Here is a 9932-nt window from a genome sequence, read left to right on the forward strand (position 1 = left end):
CCCCCCCAATTGTACTTTCACTAGCTGACCTGAGATGGGAATTTTGACTTAAAATCCTTGGGCTCAATGTTAAAACCCCCATGTCCTGCAGCTCTTGTTTGCTGGTTGTCCCAGAACCTTGTACATAGCAGTCCTTCTTTGTGTCAGAGTTGCACATGAAAATCATACCCACGCTATCACCGTGCTCAGCGGACTCCTTCTTCTTCTTCTTCTTCTTCTTCTTCTTCTTCTTCTTCTTGTGTGACAGCTCAGGCCTATCTTTGCCTTCAGTAGAAACTTTCTCAAGGCTCATCTTAGCTTCATCTCCAGAGGAAACCTTCTTGAGCATCCTTCATCGTCACTTGTGGAGACCGAATTTCCCCTTTCTGTTCCCTTAGAATCCTACTCATTGTCATCCAAGCTTCCATTGTCCTCTTTACCCTTGCCTTCTGAGGCTACTTTCTTCGTGACCTACTTATTTTCACCATTAGCTTCATAGATTTCATTTGCCTTTCTCTTCTTTCTATTCTCTTTCTTAGTTTCTTCAGTTGTTTGATTTGCAATTCTGATAGGTTATATGTGTATCCCTGTTATGTTTTGATGATCTAATAAACTTAGTGTTAAGAACCAGATAAGGAACCAAATACACATCCTCAAGAACTTAAAGACCAACAAGTCTCCAGTTGGGGACACAGTTCAACTCTTCAGAGTCAAAGGAACAACAGAGGGAACAACAGATAGCTACCAGTTCACGAGGAGACTGTACAAGTCAACTCCCCCAACTGTAAAGTTGCTGCCTGCACATGCTACAGTACAAAAATAGTGCACCAGTCAACTTTATGGGGAATGCCCTTTACCTAACTTGCTTACATCATTCAAAGTGATGTCACAAATGAATTATTAAAATCAAGAGAGGTAAAAAATAAAGCACTTGCACATTCAAGAATTGATCAAGTATTCTCTCAAGTCATCTATCAATCTTGCAAGTGACTCTCAAGGGCATCAAGAACAAAGAATAACATAACTACGGAACAGTTCCTTGTATCGAGTTATTACATGTCCTTAGTTGTATTGTACCTTTGTTAAAGCACTTTGCTTGTAATTCCTACTTAGCTTAGTTAGAAGCATTGTGTAAGAAATCTTTGTAATTCATAAACCCTTGTGTTTGTGTCTTGGCTAGAGTTAGTCGAGTTGTAAAGTCTTTGTAATAGAGTTATTACAAAGTGGCTTGTGATAGTGTTGTTACAGGTTAGTGATGGATTAAGAGGTTAATTCCTAGGTTACAATAGTTTGTAATCTAAAGTTTTCTTAGTAGTGAAGTTGAAATCCTACAAGGGTAGGTCGTGGTTTTTGATCCTGTGAGCTGGAAGTTTTCCACGTAAAACTCTATTGTGTCATTTACTTACTGCAATGTGCGTATGTTATGTGGGAACTGATAGAGAAACTGGTTCTCTATATAGTTTGGTGGACCCTTAATATCTATCAATTGGTATCAGAGAAGGTTCTTTCTATCAGGTAAACACCTAGAAAGGATCCTCATGGCTGCTCCGCCAAACTTCGAAGAAGGTCAGTCTACCTACAGACCACCAAGGTTCAACGACCAATATTATGGATGGTGGAAGACAAGGATGCACGACTTCATCATGGCTGAAGACTCAGATCTTTCGGATATCATCTGCGATGGACCCTTCGTACCTACCAAGACCATTGGAGACCCAGCAGTGACTATTCCTAAAACTAGAAAAGAATATAATGATGCTGACTGCAAGGCCATTGAGAAGAACTTTTAGACTAAGAAAATTCTTGTCTATGGGATTGGTCCTGATGAATACAATAGGATTTCAGCATGCCAATCTGCTAAGGAAATCTGGGAAGCTCTCCAAACAGCCATGAAGGGACAACCCAAGTTAAGCAATCAAAGATTGACATGCTGACCACAGAATACGAGCTCTTCAAAATGAAGGATGATGAATCCATCCAGGATATGTATACTCGCTTCACCTCCATCATTAATGATCTTCATTCTCTGGGAGAAATCATTCCAAAAAACAAACTTGTAAGGAAAATACTCAGTGTTTTGCCCAGTTCCTGGGAAAGCAAAGTGAATGCTATCATAGAGGCAAAGGACCTACAGAAGCTAACCATTGATGAGCTTGTTGGTAATCTGAAAACCTGTGAAATGAAGAAGAAGAAGTATAATGAGAGAACAGAGCCCATAAGGGAGAAGAACCTGGTCCTCAAGACGGACAGCAGTGATTCAAGTGGTGAGGATGCTGATATGGCTTACCTGACAAAATGATTCCAGAAGATGGTTCGCAGGAATGGAGGCATTCCAAAAGGGGGGAGCTCTAACAAGCCAAAAAGGCTATGACCTATGTCATAAGTGCGTTAAACCAGGACACTTTATTAAGGATTGTCCTCTCCTAAAGCAAGATCAGTATAAAACAACACTGACAAAGCAGCCAAGAGGAACCCGATTCCTGATAAACACTTCAAGAGGAAAAATGCCGCTGACAATGCTGTGAAACAAGCTCTTGCTGCATGGGGAGACTCTTCCAGCGAGTCTGAAGAAGATGATGATCAAAGTGAAAGCTTCATGATGGCAGTGGAAAGTGAAGCAGCTGAGTATAACTCCATTTTTGCCTTGATGGCGCAGTCTGATGATGATGGAGATGACGATGATGATGATGAGGTAAACTTTCTAGATGTTCAAAGAAATCTAAAGTCTTATTCTTCGAAAAAACTTATGTCTTTGGCAAATATTTTAATTGATTCTTATCACGGTATTATAAATGATAAAGATGCATTAACTGTAGAACTAGGAGAAATAGAACAGTCTAGAGATGATCTAGTAGTCGTTGTGGTTGATTTAAAGGAAGCAATTGAGAGTCTGGAGAAAGAAAAAGATGCCTTAGCTGAAAAAATTGCAAACATAGAACATGGGAGAGATGATCTGGTGGTTGTTGTGGTCGATCTAAAAGAGACCATTGAGTGTGTTAAAAAGGAGAAAGAAGTTTTAACTGAGAGAGTTGCTAACATTGAGCATGGGAGAGATGACCTATTGGTAGTAGTGGTAGACATAAAGGAAATAATTGAGGAACTTAAAATGGAGAATAGGCCTAGGAACACTCAAAAAGGAAAGGAAGTTGCGAGTGAGGCACACCTTAAGCTTGAAAATGAGTTAAAGTCAGTGAAATCTAGTATGTGTGCTGAGCTTGAGAAAAACAAACAACTTCAGGAAGAACTAGTAAGAGTCAAGAGTCATCTTAAAAAACCAGTCAAGTGGACCTAGTCCTCTGATGCTATCACTGCCATGTACACAAATAATGGGGGAAATAGGCAGGGAATCGGGTTTCAAAGGGAAAAGACTCCCTACAACCCTCATAGCAAGTACCTCACTGTACTTGACAATTGGCTCTGCACTCACTGTGGTAACACTAGGCACTTTAAGGAAACCTGTAAGGCCAGATTTCAATCTCAACAGAATAATAAAGTTTTTGCTGAAAAAGTAACTACTGCTAGGGAACCTGGTCCTTCACATAAAAAACGTATAATGCCTGCTTGGACCAAAAGAGCCCTCATCACCCCTTTCCTCATTACAAGGGACCCAAACTTGTTTGAGGTTCCTAAGTCTAACCTTTGATTTGCTTGTGCAGGAAACAATGAAAGGGAGCAACCAATAATGGTGCATGGATAGCTGCTGCTCGAAGCACATGACAGGAAGTACAAATGATTTCCTTTCAGTGAAGGCCCTGCAGGGAGGAAATGTATCCTTTGGAAATGACAAAAAGGGATACATTCTGGGAGTTGGAAGGATCGGGAAGTCTCTTTCTCACTCTATTGAAAATGTGTACTACGTGAATGGGTTGAAGTACAACTTGCTGAATGTTTCCCAAATCTGTGACAAGGGAAACAAAGTGGAATTTGTATCCAAAAATATGCACAGTCACAAATCTTGTGATTGGTGAAGTGGTGTTAGTAGCCAAAAGATACAAAAACATTTACGCTGATAACTTTGAGTCCTTGCAAAATGGGGATCTTAGCTGTTTGAGTGTTGTTGATGATAATGCTGAGGTATGGCACAGAAGGATGGGTCATGCAAGTTTCACGTTGCTGAACAAATTAGTCAAGAAGGACCTGGTTCGTGGTCTGCCCAATTCAAGATTCAAGGATCACAGGGTGTGTGATGCATGTGTAAAAGGAAAGCAAGTCAGATCCTCTTTCAAGCCCAACAAAGAAGTTATCACCTTAAGACCACTTGATCTCCTCCATATGGATCTATGTGGACCTATGAGGGTGCCAAATAGAGGAGGAAAGAGGTACATATTTGTTATAGTGGACGACTATTCCAAATTTATTTGGACTCTGTTTCTCAGAACCAAGGATGAAAGATTTCAAGTGTTTGTGGCATTTGTGAAGAAGATCCAGGCGAAGATGAGCCATAATGTAGTATGTATCAGGTTTGACCATGGGATAGAATTTGACAACGCAAAATTCGACGAATTCTATGCTGAAAATGGCATCACTCACAATTTCTCAGCTCCAAGAATGCCTCAACTAAATGGTGTTGTGGAAAGAAAGAACAGAACTTTTGAAGACATGGCAAGAACAATGTTGATTTATAGTGGCATTGCAAAAGGGTTCTGGGCAGAAGCCGTCAACACTGCATGCTACTTGGTGAACAGGTGCACGATCAGGTCCCTTCTGAAAAATACCCCATATGAACTGCTGAACGGAAGGAAGCTGTAAGCACGCAATTTTTGACCCGCGCAACGTTTAAAAGTAGTATTTTTTAAAATATTTACTTATTTTCATTTTAATAGGATTTAGCCTATTTTTCACTTTTAATCTAATAGTAGAACATAAAATTCGAAAACACAAAAAATAGTTTCACTTTGTTTTTTACCTCATTACATATCTTTTTCAAGAATATTAGTATTTTTGGTAGTAATATTATTTTAATTTTGCGATGATTTTAATCTAATCCTATTTTTATTTTTAGTATGATATTTGAAAAATATCAAAAATAGTTTTGTTCTAACGGTTGGTTTTATTTTAATAGTTATTCCTACTTAAGTAGGGCTAATTAATATCTTGGTAGTATTTTTATCTTTGGTTTTATTTAATAGGAAAGAGTTGATGTTGGGTAGATAGATTTTTGGTTAATTAGGCCAATTTTAAGTACAAATCTGGTCACAAAGGCCCAAATCGGACAGCCCATTCCCCTTAGCCCAATATACCTATCAGATCTTCAAAAGGAGATGAACCCTAACAACCCTCCTTGATCAGAGAACGACTTAGCACAGCAGCCGACCCCCACCTCCCTAAAAAGCTTTCTCTCTCTCGTTTCTATCTCACTTCCATCATCGGCAAACTCGCCGGAGACGAGAGAGCAGCGGCCGCTCAAAAATATTATCCCATTTTCAAGTGCCTTCGAATTTCCACATTAGTCGTCGGTGTAGGATTAGTTGTATTTCTAATGAAGATTCTTTGAATATGTAATGGAAGCTTAACGCCAGGAATCCTTCTCTAGGTTTTCTAGATTGACGACTCCTTGAAATTCCCAAAAAAAAAAAAAACAAAAAAAGCCACACAAAAAAAGTTGCTGCTATTTAATTCTATTAGCATCGAATTTAAGAAAAAAGGACAATTAAGAGTTGCAGATAATTTTTGTTATGTCTTGGAATGGAATCACCTCAAATGGAGCATTGTCTTCTTCTCATGACATGCTCCATCATCTCGAAACGGTGAGCCTATGAGGTTCCGTCCGCCGAGTTTCGATTTCGGGTCCCTGTTCGTGGTCGGAAGTGTAGCTGTTCGCGACCATTGCTATTGGAGGTCCGTTTGATTGACTCAAGAGAAAATTACAGTTATATAGGTTAATTTCGTTTCCTTTTACATAGTTGTTTGAATTTTTTTGAGTGAGTTTCTTGCTTAGTTTTGTTTGATATGCTTTAATTGTTCTATTCATTAGTCTTCTAGTTCGATTTTTTTTTATTTTGTTTGAAATTAGTTTAAATCTCTAAGAATGTTACTTTTGCTTTTTTATGAATTCCTAATTGTATAGTGAAGTTAGATTAGGAAGAACAATGATAAATGAGTCGTGGGGTAGTTTAACAGAGTTAAAGACCAAAGAAATAGATTGCTACATTTTTGTTCTCTTAGTTATTCAGGTCGCTAGTTACATGTTTTAGGCCGATAAAAATAGGCAACTTTAAGAACACACTTGTGGTTGGTAGGCAAGTACTAGGATGTTTATGCATTCTTATTTCGAGGAGAGAGGTCGTTCCCTTTAGTTTATATCCGGGGGAATGCCCTCGTGGATTTTGTATATACTTTTTTCGGGGTATGCCTCGAAGTAGATGTAAAAGGAGGTCGAGGCAATATCATGGAGGCATAGTAGGATAATTAGATTTATTTTTGTTTTGTTATCTTCTTTTCTATCATTAGGTGGGGACGACCTCAAACTTCTTTGGTGTTTATTATTCTTTTTGTGTTTTTCTTTGCCTCAATTTAGAGTATTCTTTAATGCCAGCTTGATCATGTACGCAACCGTACTAGTTGCGGGACTTGGAGAACGCCTAACACCTTTTCTCCGAGTCAAATGAACTCCCTTACCCGAATCTCTGGTGCAGACTTAGTTTTGGAGTCCAAAGTGTTTTAAAAGGAATTTTTTTTTTAAAAACGATGACCTGACACACTGAACCAAATGTCAGGTGGCGACTTTGAAAAATCCTTTTGAACACAAATTTTTGTCATTTTCTAATTGGAAAACCCTTTTAAGCTTCAAAAATCACTTTTTATATATTTTAAAGAGGGTTTGAGAGGTTAAAAAGGGGGTGTGACAGCTCTGGCGACTCCACTGGGGAGTTGCAGGTTTGAGCTAATACTTGATCTTGTTGGCTTTTAGGATATTCGATTGAGGTGTTTGTTTTCTTTATTTGCTTTGTTTATTTAGTTTGTTTGTCTTATTTCCTGTTTTGTTGGGTATTTCTTTATCGCTTTTCCTTATGTGTTTACTGCTTTATAACTTTCATCATATGCATTACCCGGTCAATTCTTTCTGCAACAAGTCTCGTAGTACGCATCGCATACACGAACTCTTTGTTGAGTCACCCTTATTTTAGGAGGGGGGCCGTCAGATGTATGGAGTGGGTGGAAATCTTGAGCAGCCACCATCGACCATACGCTCCCCGAATTGCCTTGTTAGTGAACCCCAAACTTAGGTCAACCTTTAGGTCATTCTTATTTGCATCATGTCATTTAGACCTAGCAGGTCTCGGTTCCAGGCGCCGTGTCCCTTTGTAGGAGGCCTATCCAAATTATGCCAAAATGGGCTCGTAGCCCAAAAATACATTTAATCATCCCTATGTGCTACATGTAATATTCTTTAAGGGTAAATAGGTCATTTGGCGGACCAATGATAGTTGAGGGTAAATGAGAAAGTAAAGAGGGTGAAGTATAAAAATGAAGCAAGTAGGGGCCAGTTATATTTTTCTTTCACAACTTTTCAAGAAAAAGACCAAAAAATTTAAAAGAAAAAATCCAAAAAGATTTTGCACTTTCCCATCATTTTTCAAAAAAAGACAAAAAATATGTTTTCTTCAAATCAATGTTTTTCTTAAATTCTCTCCCGTATCCAATCTTCCCGAACTATGCATACCTGATTCTGGTCTTTCAGGGTGGGATACGTAGGTAGCCCACATAGGATCCGGTCTTTCTAGTGAGCCTTAGGTTCTTGGCTTCGGGGGTCGTAGCCAAATCTTGCATGTTTAGCCACATTTGGCGATATCGGCCATTTTTGCAAAATAGGATTATTTTCTCAAAGTAGTTTGTTATCCCATGTTCTTAGAATCTTGAGTCCACAACTAGGTATCATATTACTTTAAGGCCCATCCATGTTGAATTTGCATCTCTAGCCGCGTTTGGCCACATCGGCCATTTTTGCAAAATGGGTCACTTTTGCAAAGTAATTTCTAGGGCCATGATTATTGGGAGTTTGAAGCCATATAAGCCTTTTGAGATATTTTTCCATATCTGAATGGTCACCCTTGTTGGGTTTGCACTTCTATCCATCCTTGGCCACATAGGTCATTTTGCAAAATATAGCCTCAATCATGTCTTGCATGTGTCCAATAGGAGGTGTTGTGGCGTCGCATAATGTCCTGAGTCACTAACTCGATTTGGTCTTATTTTTCTCATTCAGGTATGGATCCATGTACCACAGCTCGAGCATGACAGATATCCCAAGACCATCTCATTTGGGAGCTTATTTGAAGAGACTTTTTATATTTCGTCTGTTTTCATGTTTTCTTTTACTTTCTTGTCTTGTCTAGTAGTTTTGAGTCTTTTAGGTGGTGTAAGATTTTTCCGAGTCTTTTGTTATCGTATTTCCTATTTTGTATGTGTACCAAAAAAAAATTATAAATGAAAAAATCCAAAAAGATTTTTGTTTGTTTTGTCCATTACTTTTCTAGAACTACGCTTGGTCTGATTCATGTGGAACATGATACGTAGGCAATCTACATAGGGTTCGATTGAATCATTATTTAAAAAAAAGAAAAGAAAAAAGAAGAAAATAAAAAGAATGAAGTTGTGGGACGTGAGGGGTGAGAGAAAGAAAATAGTGATAATTAGAAAGAAAAGAGAGGAAAGAAAATGAGCAAGCCAAGAAGTGCTAGAAAAGAAAGGAAAGAGAAGATTGAAATGAACAAAATTGGGATGATGCCAAATGACCTTGTGACCCTTGAAGTCATTCTAGAATCATTAATTGTTGCTAGGTGCATTGCACGCAATGTGATATTTCTATATGATAAATGCCCTAATGCTAACATGTTGGCTTTGTTTTGCTCCTCTTTGGTACTTTCATTGTTATCATAACAGAAGGTGGTTAGTTTGTGGCATTCTAGCAAGTCGTCTGTACAACACAAGGTCAAAGAGCAAGGTAGTCATAGCTAGCAAAGACTTGGACACAGGTGTTGTTGATCCACCTAAGGAGATTGTTGAATCAGAATCTGAGTTGAAAGAAGAGGTCCTAAGGTTGAAAGGACAGATGGCCAAAATGTACAAATCCTGGATTAGTGGGCGTCCTCCACCATTATTTCCCACTAAGTACACTGAAAGCCTCGTCACCATTCCGCCACTGTCACAAATCCAGATTCCCACTGCTGTTGATATCTCCCCACAACCTTTTCACACTCCACCCCCCAAAACCACCTCATATCCCGCTCCTTTGACCACTCATATTTTTGTAGCTCCTCTACCAGCTATTCTTCCTCGATTTACTAGCGAGACTGTGTTCAAAGTCCCCGATGCTCAACACTATGCTCCAGAACCAATCTTCAAGGTCTCAGATCCATACTCTTACGCTCCTCATTTTGAGCCTCCCGGTGAAACTGCAAAGCCTGCTAAGAAAGAAGAGCGATATGAGATATCCATAAAGATGAAAGGTATAGAACAATCCTTAAAGAACATGAAAGGGGTGGGAAATAACATGTCTTACAACGACTTGTGTATGTTTCCGGATATCATCTGCCTGCGGGGTTTAAAATGCCAAAGCTTAACTTATATGATGGGCGTGGAGTCCAGTAGCTCATCTGAGGGGTTATTACAATGAAATGAGAAGTGTTTGGGGGAAAGATGAATTGTAGATGGCCTATTTCAGTGAGAGTTTGAGTGGGGAAGCCTTGGAGTGGTATACTCGTCAAGATGTCAGTAAGTGGCATGCACGGGGTGACATCGCTCAAGATTTTGTTCGGCACTATCAGTACAATGTAGATATTATCCCAGACCGCTCCTCCCTATATCAGATGGAAAAGAAACCCAAGGAAAGTCTTAGGGAGTTTTGGTTTAGATGGAACGAACAAGTTGCTCGAGTCAGTTCTTCGATTGATAGAAAAGATGTTGCTGAGCCCCGCCAATGACAGGATCAAGTGGGCATTCCTGCTAAACGC

The sequence above is a fragment of the Nicotiana attenuata genome, unplaced genomic scaffold (genome assembly GCF_001879085.1).
Source record: "Nicotiana attenuata strain UT unplaced genomic scaffold, NIATTr2, whole genome shotgun sequence".
Lineage (NCBI taxonomy): Eukaryota > Viridiplantae > Streptophyta > Magnoliopsida > Solanales > Solanaceae > Nicotiana > Nicotiana attenuata.